This window comes from Hylobates moloch, unplaced genomic scaffold, assembly GCF_009828535.3.
Source record: "Hylobates moloch isolate HMO894 unplaced genomic scaffold, HMol_V3 SCAFFOLD_23, whole genome shotgun sequence".
Classification (NCBI taxonomy): Eukaryota; Metazoa; Chordata; class Mammalia; order Primates; family Hylobatidae; genus Hylobates; species Hylobates moloch.
The window spans coordinates 7,005,904-7,018,991 of NW_026652298.1; the positions used below are offsets into that span (position 1 = coordinate 7,005,904).

At 36.8% G+C, this 13,088-nt stretch overlaps 1 long non-coding RNA gene across 1 annotated transcript in view; it reads left to right on the top strand.

Moving 5' to 3' along the window:
• The first annotated feature begins 4,224 nt into the window (after positions 1–4,224).
• LOC131382388 (uncharacterized) overlaps positions 4,225–13,088 on the top strand; it is a 355,345-nt gene continuing 346,481 nt past the window's right edge. The window contains exon 1 of the long non-coding RNA XR_009211828.1: positions 4,225–4,273. This is a non-coding gene — a long non-coding RNA (uncharacterized LOC131382388). The remainder of the gene's footprint in view (positions 4,274–13,088) is intronic.

Consider the following 13,088-nt stretch of genomic DNA (forward strand, 5'->3'; position numbering starts at 1 on the left):
CCACCAATCTCTTCTACCTAGGACATTGATGAGAGCCTTCTTCCTAGAATGGTTAGGGTTAAGAGCACACTTTTGATTCTAGTTCTGATACTGGTCCTGATTCTCTTTTTGTGTTGCACTCTCTATTGCTAACTGCCCCTCGTGATGGCACAAGTTCTCTGCACTTCAGAAACTTCTCTAATAACTGAAGGAGAAACTGGACATTTTCTAAAATGTTTTCCAAAGCCACAGTTTTCCTATGGCAAAAAGGCTGTAATAGAAATAGACTGTCATCAAACAACAAATCTGGGGTAATGATTTAATTTGAATTTTTAGTTTATAGCTTTCTGTTTACTTTCTGGCACCTTAGTCTTTTGTTAAGACTATCTTTACATTGAATTACATTCCGTTTCTGAATATAAAAATACTAAATGGCAATTCTAGAACTGTTGGACAATACAGAATATCATAATAGACCACTCTTAGAATTTATTTTGATGTTATCTTTTTGTCTTCTTGGTGTTATCTTTGACTCTGAAAGTGTTTGCTTTCACTCTCTGAATTTACTTTTCAAATTCCCTTTCTTGATTGTTGTTTAAATGACATTATTTTTTCCTACATAATTGGATGAACAGAGTTTCCTTTTCCCTCGAAGTTTTAGATCAGACATGAAGTTCTCACATCCTCAAGTTGATCCTTCAGTGGGCTCTGGTTTACACTCTTTCTTTCACTGTCTGCTATTAACCTGTTCAGTATTTTGGTTCCAGTCAAGGAAATGACTTTTCTTTTTCATCTTCACCCATTCCCCATCTTCTGATGCAGTGTGCCCTCTTTCTGAATGTTTCGATTTGCGTCTCATCTCTCATTTGACTAATTATATCACTCTCATTCTCTAAATCTCTTTTAAGAGTTTCTTTTTTTTCACTAGAAGTAGTACTGACAAGTTCCTTTTCCTTTCTAATTTAATTTGTGGCTTTTGGATCGTATACTTTACTTCCCAAATGTTTAGTGATCCATTAAAACCAACCAACCAGACAACCAACCAACCAAACAAATCAACGGATGGCCTTAAGTGACAAAAAGATTTATGGCAGAGTTGAGACTAGAGACTCGAAGCCCCAAATTCCGGTTCTGTGATCTTTCTTCAAATGATGGTGCCTCTCACTATTCCCCTAATGAAAAACTAATAAGATCCTAGAATAACATTTAGATTAATCTTGCATAGCATGTAGTGCTCACTTATGGGCATTCGGATAGTGCATTAGGACTTCATTCTGGAAGAGGATTAGAACAGGGGGATCAGAACGAAGAGTAGACTGCCTTGTTCCTCCGAAAATGTACTTTCTTCACTTAAGTATTTGCCAGACTTTGGGAAGATACAAACAATACAGTATTTTCAACTTTTTTTTTCTTTTTTTGCCATCTTTACATTGAGGACTTCCCTAATACCTCAATTTAAAACAGAAACCTACCATCACCTTCTCACTCCCTATCTTCCTTCCAGCCATTAGTTTTTCCACAGCACGTTTTACATTTTGACATACTTGCTTGTTTGTTTGCTCACTGTTGGATCCTCTCCCCTCCCGCCACCTCCCCAACCTGAATGTAACTCCATAAAGTGGGAATATTTGTCTGTCTGTTCACTGCTATATCTTACCCCTGGCTCCACCCCTCCATTCCTTCCAATATTGGCTAGGATATAGTTGATACTCCATGAGGATTTCATGGAGAAAAATCAACAAATGAATTGGTTAAGCCTCAGAACCCAAACCAAGCAAGGTAATCTCCCCTACTATTTAACAGATGGAGGGATCAGTTTACCTCGAGCTTATGCTACTTGGCGAAGGTCTCAGGATTTAGAGTCTCCTTTTCATCCTGTAAGCAACTAAGCTTTGCAACTGACGAAAAGATGCCATAATAAATACAATTAATGAAAACGTTGTGGAATTCATGTTACAACTCTGACTATAAACTAAAAACCAATTCCAGATGTTTGATGAAAACACTTCTTAAGACTCCAGTATATGCAAATTTGGTTAGATCCCTTAGTCAAATGACAACTATGAACAAATGGAACACATACCCTCTGCATTAGAGCAGTGTCTGACAGCTGTCTCAGACCCAAAGAGTCTGTCAGCACTTACCTTGGTCTGTTCATCTTAGAGACCCTCAGCAGCATCTGTAACCCAGAACTTGGCAAACAAAGTAAACTGGGAGGCTGATTTGATTTCGACCCAGCTTGTTGAAGCTCCATTACCTACTAAGTCTGTTTAACGTGGTTGTTATTGTCCCTTTGCCCCAAGTCTATAGTCTGGCTGTAGTTTGGATACAGACTGTTACTATTAATAACATACTGGGTTTATTATTTTCATCTAGAACCATTTTTTTTGAATTTTTTTTATTTTTTTATTATTATACTTTAGGTTTTAGGGTACATGTGCACAATGTGCAGGTTTGTTACATATGTATCCATGTGCCATGTTGATTTCCTGCACCCATTAACTTGTCATTTAGCATTAGGTATATCTCCTAATGCTGTCCCTCCCCCCTCCCACAACCTCACAACAGTCCCTGGAGTGTGATGTTCCCCTTCCTGTGTCCATGAGTTCTCATTGTTCAAGTCCCACCTATGAGTGAGAACATGCGGTGTTTGGTTTTTTGTCCTTGCGATAGTTTACTGAGAATGATGTTTTCCAGTTTCATCCATGTCCCTACAAAGGACACGAACTCATCATTTTTCATGGCTGCATAGTATTCCATGGTGTATATGTGCCACATTTTCTTAATCCAGTCTATCGTTGTTGGACATTTGGGTTGGTTCCAAGTCTTTGCTATTGTGAATAGTGCTGCAATAAACATATGTGTGCATGTGTCTTTATAGCAGCATGATTTACAGTCCTTTGGGTATATACCCAGTAATGGGATGGCTGGGTCAAATGGTATTTCTAGTTCTAGATCCCTGAGGAATCGCCACACTGACTTCCACAATGGTTGAACTAGTTTACAGTCCCACCAACAGTGTAAAAGTGTTCCTATTTCTCCACATCCTCTCCAGCACCTGTTGTTTCCTGATTTTTTAATGATGGTCATTCTAACTGGTGTGAGATGGTATCTCACTGTGGTTTTGATTTGCATTTCTCTGATGGCCAGTGATGATGAGCATTTCTTCATGTGTTTTTTGGCTGCATAAATGTCTTCTTTTGAGAAGTGTCTGTTCATGTCCTTTGCCCACTTTTTGATGGGGTTGTTTGTTTTTTTCTTGTAAATTTGTTTGAGTTCATTGTAGATTCTGGATATTAGCCCTTTGTCAGATGAGTAGGTTGCAAACATTTTCTCCCATTCTGTAGGTTGCCTGTTCACTCTGATGGTAGTTTCTTTTGCTGTGCAGAAGCTCTTGAGTTTAATTAGATCCCATTTGTCGATTTTGGCTTTCGTTGCCATTGCTTTTGGTATTTTAGACATGAAGTCCTTGCCCACGCCTATGGCCTGAATGGTATTGCCTAGGTTTTCTTGTAGGATTTTAATGTAGAACCATTTTTTTAATCACAATAGGGATTTGGTTTTGTCCTGAAATGTGAGGACAGATCTCTACACCAGCCATCCAGGGCTTGCTTTTCTACTTAAACTGATGAAGATATCTGGTGACTTCTATTTTATCTTCCTACTTTATTACTGGTTTAGTGTGTGCTCTAGTTTCAACTGCATGGTTTTAGTTTAAAAGTAATGTTTAATAGATCAAAAGTGCTAGAGAAGAAAAAAAGCAACAAGTAAACTTTGATATTGTTAGTAACGAAATCTCTTTGTTTTAGAAGCATGCTGCTTTTTCTATGGAAGTTAAGAAGGATATGAAATCATCTGATTATATATGATAGTATTTGTGATTATTTCATCTAGGTGGAGAAACCTGGTAGTAGGGTTCCCTGTGTTAAACTAAGAATGCTCAAGAGAAAGAGGTTATGAGGACTCTTGCTATTGTGCAAATTTCCAAGAAGCAGAGAAATAGATATGTTTAGTCCTGAAAACAATTTGCAAAAATAATAAGACCTACTAAAATGATGCTAGATCAAATAATGGTATGAATCTCTTTTGTTTTGGTCCTTTGCCAACATTAGTGTAAACACAGACATACGCTTGCACATGGCTCCTATGTCCAAATGTTCACAAAATCCCCACTAGTACATGTTTCCTGAGTATAGTTCCACTTCTCTCTTTTAGAAGCAAGTGAACCCTGAGAGCCTGTGGTCGTACCTGGAGGGAAATGTCCTGAACTACGAGTTAGAGATCTCAGCTTCAGGTACTGCTCTCTGTAGACTCACAGTGTGAGCCAACTGATTATTTTTAGCCTTATTATTGTTATTATAGTTGATGTTCTCTGCTGTACCAACCTCACAAAGTTGTAGGAGACTTCAATGAGATACTAGGTGTGAAAACTGAGAATTATAGAGTATTGTGCAAATAAAGATTAAGGATTGTTTTGAGGATCACACTGTAGTTTGCTCAATGCAGGATTGTAAGGAGGGGAAGTTAGTCCTGATCATAGGTGTTCAGCGCAGTGTCTGGGAATCCTCACAATCACTACCCCTCCCCCCCTTTTTAAAAAATCTTTGAGGAGGGAGTACACAGTGGAAAACAATTGCCAAATGGAAAATGAGATATGACTTTTTAAATATTTGATAAGCATCCAAAAATCTCATTGTATAAATGTTGCACTGGAAAACTACTTAGGCTCCAGGCCTAAGTGAGGCTTCCTATTTTGTTGCTCTTGTATCTAAAAGCCCCACAGTCATGGGCAGAGGAGATGGAAGAGAAGGAGTGACGGATGTGGAGACGGATGGAAAGAGAGCGAGAGTGAGCTACTTGGTTTTGGCTGAGGGAAAGAGGTGAGCCCTGGAGACTGGCCTTGGCTGGCATGCTATATGGAAGCTGGAAGAACATGCAAGGGCTCCTGCTTTCAGGGCACAGTCACTCCTGTATCAAGCCGATCTAAGTCCTGGACTCAGATGATGAAATGGACAGTTTCTGCTCCACTGGCGTTGGAGGCAGGGGGTAGCATGTGAAGAGGTGGGCAGAGAATGAAAGGGGGATGGGAGAGCAGAAGTTCCCTCTTTAGCTGCTCCTGCTCAGGAAAGAATATACGTGCCACCCCAATTGAACAATGAGAACAGATGGACACAAGTGGGGAACATCACACACCGGGGCCTGTTGGGGGCTGGGGGAGGGTTAGCATTAGGAGAAATACCTAATGTAAATGACCAATTCATGGGTGCAGCAAACCAATATGGCGCATGTATACCTATGTAACAAACCTGCACGTTGGGCACATGTACCTTAGAACTTAAAGTACATATAAAAAAAAGTCGCTTAACTAAAAAGACTCCATGCAGAAATAAAATGACAAGAGTTTAGAAAAACAAACAAATAAAAACAGAATATATGTGCCACCCCAAAGGGGCATGGGAGGGAAGAGATGAGGAGCAGTGCCAATGGTAAGGGGCTCTTTCCTATAGGCCTCCTGAGGAGTTATTGATTTATGACCTCAAATACATCTCTTTGCCAGGAGTTTTGTACCTGGTCAGTTGTGTAACTCTAGCCAATCTGAGAAGAAAGTGTAAAAAGAAGGTGGAGTTGTATGTGTGCTTCCAGTGTATGAGAGTGTATTTTCCTTCTGTTTCCTAAAGTGACACGGAAATGAAACCTTGCTAGTGGTTACTTAGCAATTACATTCATTACTTTGTGTTTTTAAAAATAAATGAACTGCATTGCAAAAAACTACTATTGTAAGCATACTTGGGATGTTTCTAAGACAGCAAAGGTTTTTCTCAACACCTATGATTTAATACAATGCAAGTGTTTAGTTTTTTTTTTCTTTTTCTTTTTCTATGTTCTCAGAGATAAGATTAAAAAATGAGGCTGGAGACAAGAGGGAATCTTAAGAACGGAAAGATTGTATGTTTCAGTTTTGTTCATTGAAAGTTGGCTAATAATGGGTAATATAGACATTTATATACAAGGAAGGAATAGAAATGACTGTATTCTATCAGTGAATTCTTAATTTGTGCTTTATTTTAACTTTTAGTAAGTTAAACATTTTAAATATCTCCTGGTCAGTAGTTTAATTTTTTAAAACAAAATATGATGAGGTGAAAACAGGAAACTTTCTGCATTCTATAGTAAGTTCTGTTAAATGAATAAGCTAGTGAAAAAGTTTCTAATAAAATAACATTGAATAATTTCGCTGTATTGAGTTCAAATGTCCTTGGGTTTCATGACTTTTCATCTTATTCTATCGCTTTACTCATTTAGTGAGTTATACAGAAAAACTTCCAACTCCTGAAGTGACGGTAGATGCCACAAAAAGATTTAGACCAGCATCTTCTGAGAAAAATACTCATGCCTGAGCCCTAAAATGACATTTTGCCAATCTTTTAAAAAGTAACAAACTTAACAAAGAGCTTCTTCTCTTATAAAAGTTGGGCACAGGTCTACTATTTATAAACAGTGGCTTTGGCTCACCAATCTTCTTTTTTTTAGAATTTTGGATGAGGCTTTGCACACAGTAGGTGCTCAGTGAGAAAAGAAAGAGCCATTCATCAGTTTATGATACTAACTTGCCCCCCCTCCCCTTCTTTCACTTCACTGAACCTTTTTAGAGGAGTGACACTAAAACTACTGCTACCGCCTGCTGCTTGGAAAAACCTCTATCATCCTTCTATTCTTCCAGTCTTCTAAAGTAGATGTGAATTTAGGTTCTAAGAGGTTAATGGGAAGAATGTCATTAGGGTGTATTGTTTATGTAGTAACAACAGAATGAATTAAAAGTTTAAAGCTTTAATCAGTGTGTGTGTGTGTGTGTGTGTGTGTGGGTGGGTGGGTGGGTGGGGGCAGTGTTTTGAAAATTGGTAGTGTTTTGATAATTTAAACAGTTTTATTTTTCTCTTGAACTGATTATTTTGGTGTCATATGGACTCCATTACCTTTTCAATATTATGTTGTTAGCCTTTTTTTGAGAATTCATCATGTTCTTATTGTGTTCTTGACTACATGTACTGTTAGTTCTTTAATTTTTTTTCTTTTTCTTTCTGCAAGAGACCATGAAATGATTCCAGTATGTTTGCTTAATTGTTGGGTATTCCTGTGACAAAGAAGGCACTACTCAGCCAGCCAGAATACACTGACCACCACTGCAGGGTTTCAGTCACATGAGACATCTGGGTGATAGAAGTGTGGGGAATGGCTACCATTGATGAGCCTGTATCTTCTAAGTGATCTGGGGACTAAGGCTTATTTTTCTCCAGGCTTGTCTTATGAAGAAGTTTTAGTCTATTTGGAATAGACAAGGCTTATACACATAAAGGAACTGATACTCAATTATATGTAATTATGTTAGTTGGGGATAAGGCTAAGCTGTGTTATGTAGTGACTCAAAAATGTGATGACTCAAACAAGATTGGAGTTGTTTCTCTCCAGGAATGAATGGTCCCACACTCGGGGGCAGCTAGGCTGCTGGGATCCAGGTTCCTTTACCTGTTGCTCTGTTGTGGTTGAAGCTGGCTTATCCCAGCCTCGTTCACATTTCAGCCCACACAGCTAGGCAGAAGAGGGGTGAAAGTGGAGCATGAGCAATGCCTTTTTAAAAATTTTTTTTGAGTCAGTATTATTGCGTTATAATTTACAGAAAATAAAATACACCTATTTTAAGTGTATACTTTAATGGGCTTTGGCAGATTGCTTACACCCATTGAACCACCACCCTAATCAAGACAATGGCATTTCCATCATCCCTAAACATTTCCTCAGGCCCTTTGCAGTAAATGCCATCTACTCTTGGCCTAAGGTGGCTACTGATTTGATATCTATCACTACAGATTATTTTTGCCTATTCTAGAATTTCACATAAATGGAATTATATAGCAAGTGCTTTGAGGCTGGGTGATATAAGTCAGGTGCCTAAGTTGTAAATTTAAACAGACACTCACGCTGAGTTTTATGCCAGTGCTGACTCTACAATGCACCCTGCGCCATGTTCCATTGTATCTTGTTTCTTTTGCCCTGTGTGTTGTTTTTGAGATTCATTTATTTTGTTATGTGTATCAGTGGTTCATCAGTTTTTGTTGCTGTGTAGTAGTCTATGTCACAAATTCACTACAGTTTGTTTATACATTTGTCTACTGATGGATGTTGTTTCCGGTTTTGGGCTTTTATGAACATAGCTGTCACAAACAGATGTGTACAAGTATTTTAGTGAGCATATGTTTTCATTTCTCTTGGGTAAATACTCAGGAATGGAATTGCTGGATCATATGGTAAGTGTGTCTTGGTAACTTCAGGAGACTGCTGAACAATTTTTGAAAGTGGATATAATACTTGATAGTCTCATTAGCAATGTATGAAAATTCTAGTTGCTTTACAGCCTCACCAACATTAGTTATTATCAACATGTTTAGCTAGCTATTCTAGTAACTATGTAGTGATATCCATTGCAGTTTTTTCCTTTTTTGTCCCCGTACCCTAAGCTCCTATCCATTGTAGTTTTAATTTGCATTGCCCTGATGACTAGTAATGTTAAGCATCATTATATGTGATTATAAGCTATTGTAGTGTTTCATAAAATATTTATTAAAATTTTTTGACTATTAGAAAAAGTAGGTTGTCTTATATTGTTATTATTGAGATGAATTCTTTTAATATTCTGATTCATGCTTTATATGACCTAAGAAATCTTTGCAAAACTCAAAGTGTCAAAAGATATTCTTTTATATTTTCTTCTAAAAACATCATAATTTTAGCTTTAATATTTAGATCAGTTTTCTATTTTGAGTTAATTTTTATATATGTTGAGAGATAAGGGTTAAAGAGCATTTTTCCGCCTTGTAGATATCCGGTTGTTCTAGAACAATTTGTTGAAAAGACTATCTTTTCCCCCATTGAATTACCCTGACTCCTTCTTAAAATAAATTTTCCATGTATGCATGGGTCTGTGTCTGTTCCAATGGTACATATGCCCACCTTTATACAAATACCATACTATCTTGAATACTGTAGCATTATAATCATTCTTGAAACAAGTAGTATACATCTCAAATTTCATTCTTTATCAAAATTATTTTGGCTTCTCTGTATTCCCATATGATTTTTAGGATCAGCGTGTCAGTTTTCAGAAAAAAATGCTAGAATTTATATTTTGATTTGGTTAAATGTACAGATCAATTGGCAGACAACTGACATCTTAACAATAGTATGTCTTTTATTCCATGAAAATGGTGCTTATTACAATCTTTAATTTTTCTCAGCCGTGTTCTGTAGTTTTCAATGTATACGTCTTTGTTAAGTTTTGCTTTATGTACTTCATATTTTTGCTGTTATTTTAAATGCATTGTTGTATATGTTTTCAATAGTTTTTTGCTCACATATAGAAAGGTAATAATTGTGTATATACTTTGCGTTCTGTGACCTTGCTAAATTTATTTATTAATTCTAATAGCTATTGAAATATCATTTTAAGAGTTTTCTATGTACATAATTATGTCATTTGTGAATAAAGATAGTTTACTTCTTCCTTTTGAATCTATATGCCTTCTACTTATTTTTCTTACTTTATTACAGTGGTTAGAACCTCCAGTGAAATGTTGGGTAGAAGTGGTAAAAGCATTCTCCTTGCTTGTTCCCAATCTTAGGGAAAAGCATTCAGTCTTTCATCCTTTGCATGATGTTGTCTGTAGATCTTTTACAGATTCAATTAAAGAACTCTTAGTTTGCTGAGAGTGTTTATCGCAAATGGTTGTTGAATTTTTAAAATGCCTTTTAGCCATTATTAAGATAATTATATGAATTTTCTTTTTTATTCCGTTAATGTGAATTACAATGATTGATATTCAAATGTTGTATTCCTGGGATATACCACCCAGCCCCTAGTCATGATATAGTATCCATTTTACATATTATGGGATTCAATTTGCTAACATTGTATAAACAATATTTTGTTATATGCTCACAAGGGTTATTGTTCTATAGTTTTATTTTCTTGTAATGTCTTTTTGGTATCAGGGTTATGCTGTCCTCATAAGGTAAATTGTGGCACATTTCTTAAAGCAATTTTGAAAGCTAGTATTATTTTTTCCTTAAATATTTTATAGAATTTTGTCAGTGAAACTATCTGCGCCTAAAATTTTCTTTATGGAGAGTTAAAAATTTTTATTATAAATTTATTTTTAAATATAGAATAGGGCTATTTATATATTCTTTTTCTTCTTGTGATTGCTTTGGTAGTTTATATCTTTTGAGAAATTAGTCCATTTCATCCAAGTTGTTAAATTTATTGTCATAAAATTGCTCATAATATTGCCTTTTAGTATTTGTAGTATCTGTGGTCATGTCTCTCATTTCTAATACTGGTAATTTATGTTCTTCTCTCTCTTTTAAAATCCTTTATCACTGTAGGTAGAATTTTATAACATTTATTGACATTTTCCAAGGGCCAGCTTTTGATTTTATTCATTGTTTGCATGTTGTATGATGCATTTATTTCTGCTTTTTTATTATTCTTTCTTTTTGCATAATTTGGATTTATCTGCTCTTCCTTTTCTAGCTTTTTAGAGTGATAGGCCGTAGATTTTTTTTTAGAATTTTCTAGCTTTCTAATATATGCGTTTAAAGCTATAACTTTTTCCTCTAAGCATCACTTTAGCTGTATCCTATAACTTTGATATATTGAATTTTATTTTATTTTATTCAGTTCAACATAATTTCTAATCTCTCTGTATTAGTCATGGTTCTCTAGAAGGGCAAAACTAATATGATAGATAGATGTATGTATAAAGGGGAGTTTATTAAGGAGTATTGACTCACATGATCACAAGGTGAGGTCCCACAATAGGCCGTCTGCAAGCTGAGGAGCAATGAAGCCAGTCTGAGTCCCAAAGCTGAAGAACTTGGAGTCCAATGTTTGAGGGAAGGAAGTATCCAGCATGGGAGAAAGATGTAGGCCGGAAGACTAAAGCAGTCTAGTCTTTCCACGTTCTTCTGCCTGCTTTTATTCTGGCCGCACTGGCAGCTGATTAGATTGTGCTTACCCAGTTTGAGGGTGGGTCTGCCTTTCCCAGTCCACTGACTCAAATGTTGATATCCTTTGGCAACAGCCTCACAGACACACCCAGGAACAATACTTTGCATCCTTCAATCCAATCAATTGACTTTTGATTTATTCATGAATTATTTAGATATATGTTGTTTAATTTCCAAATACTTGAGGATTTTTCCAGATATCTTATTTTTATTAATTTCTTCATTAATTCTCTAGTGGTCAGAGAATATATTCTATATGTCAATCTTTTAAATTTATTAAAATGTGTTTTATAGCCAAACTGTAAGTGTTCTGTCTTGCCGAATGTTTCATAAGCATACAAGTTGAATGTGTATTTGGCTCCTATTGGGTCTAGTGTTTTATAAATACCAAATAGGTCAAATTGGCTTATAGCTTTTTTTAAAAAAGTGTTCTTATGTCTCTATTGATTTTATCTCTACTTGTTCTATCAATTAACTAGAATTAAAATTTCCAAAATTGTTTAGATACTGTCTTTGTTTTTATAGGATGTGAAGAAATTGTATAATTGATTTCTGCTCACATTCATGGCAAAATTTAGGTTACATGCTCATATAGAAGCTAGGAGGTACAGCCCTTAGCTGGGAGCCATGTGCTTAGCTAAAAAACAAAATATTCTCTTACTTAAAGGAAGAAGCGAATGATAGAAACTGGCAGAAAATTTACAATATCTGCCACAATAATTAAATAGTAACCTTCTTGGGACAGACTATAAATTATGTAGGAGTTCAGAGGAGGCATCTTCAGTGTAGGATGAAGTTTTTGGGTGGTGGGGCTTTAATGCTAAGTAGGACTTATATGCATAGATTTGATGAAGGTCATTCTCCATATATAGAGCAGTAAAGGAGAGTGACAATGACAGAACTGAGCACAAAAATGCATGTGGTATACAGTAAGGGAGAGATTAAGGGGGACCACACAGTGAATTAATATTAGAAGTTACTAGAAAGTAAGGTTGGGTAGGCACATTGGAGGGTCGAGTTAGGGAGGGCCTTAAGTAGCCTGATAATGGAGTTTAGATTTGCTTCAGCAAGCAGGAATTTAGGTTATTGAGCAGGGAGATGATATGATGGAAGAGGTACTTAAGGCTGATTTGTCGAGTGCTGCATGTCTTGAGGTAGGAGAGACCAGCTGGTGCAGCCATCCGGATGTGAGGTGATGAGGTGTCAGTGTGAAAGAAGAGAAAGCAACAATATTGCTTTTTTTCTGTGCTGGATATATTGATATGTACATCCACTACTACTCCCACTATTGCTCTCAGAGCAAGTCACGTGGATTAGTAACGTTTAATTAGCGGGCAGTTTAAGATCTCAGTATCTTAGTCTTCCTAACCGTAGTGCTTGAAGGTACTGAGTCCCTATTTCAGGTGAGACAAAGCTGTTTTAGAATCACAGTTGAACAAACACATCAGGAAGTTTTTTGTGACTCAAAGACCAGTTCATCTCCAACCATCAGGCTTTTTTTTTTTTTTTTTTTGACTCATAAAAATGCTGCCAGTTGCATCAGAACAATGAATACACCCATAGGAACAAAAGCCAAGTTGTCCGCCCTGCCATTGAGTGGTAATCCGCTACTATCTCCTTGGGAACACAGTGCCACGTTACCTTTCACATGGGGCAGCTCCCAGTTGCTGCAGCTCTGCAGGCTTTCCAACCTTCTCTCCACTGGGGCTCTCCACGCAGTGGTTAAGTGTCTATGCTTACTATTCCATATTGGGGTTATCATGAAAAATAAGGGCAATGTGAGACTGCTAATAACTATATCATGGATGAATCACAGCCATTTGAGAGTTCACATCTAATTATTTAGTGTCTCTAAGGGAGGGCATGGTCTCAATTAGGTTAGGAATGAGGTAGGAGGGGTGGAAGAAAGAGAAAGCCTCTCCTTGATCGATGGCTTCTGGGTGGGATTGAAACCCACGGCTCTCTCTAAACATGCAAACTGAAGTCAAAACTCTCCGCATGAGTCATGTGTGGGATGCTTATTTTGTTTCCCAGAGCTTAATTTCAAG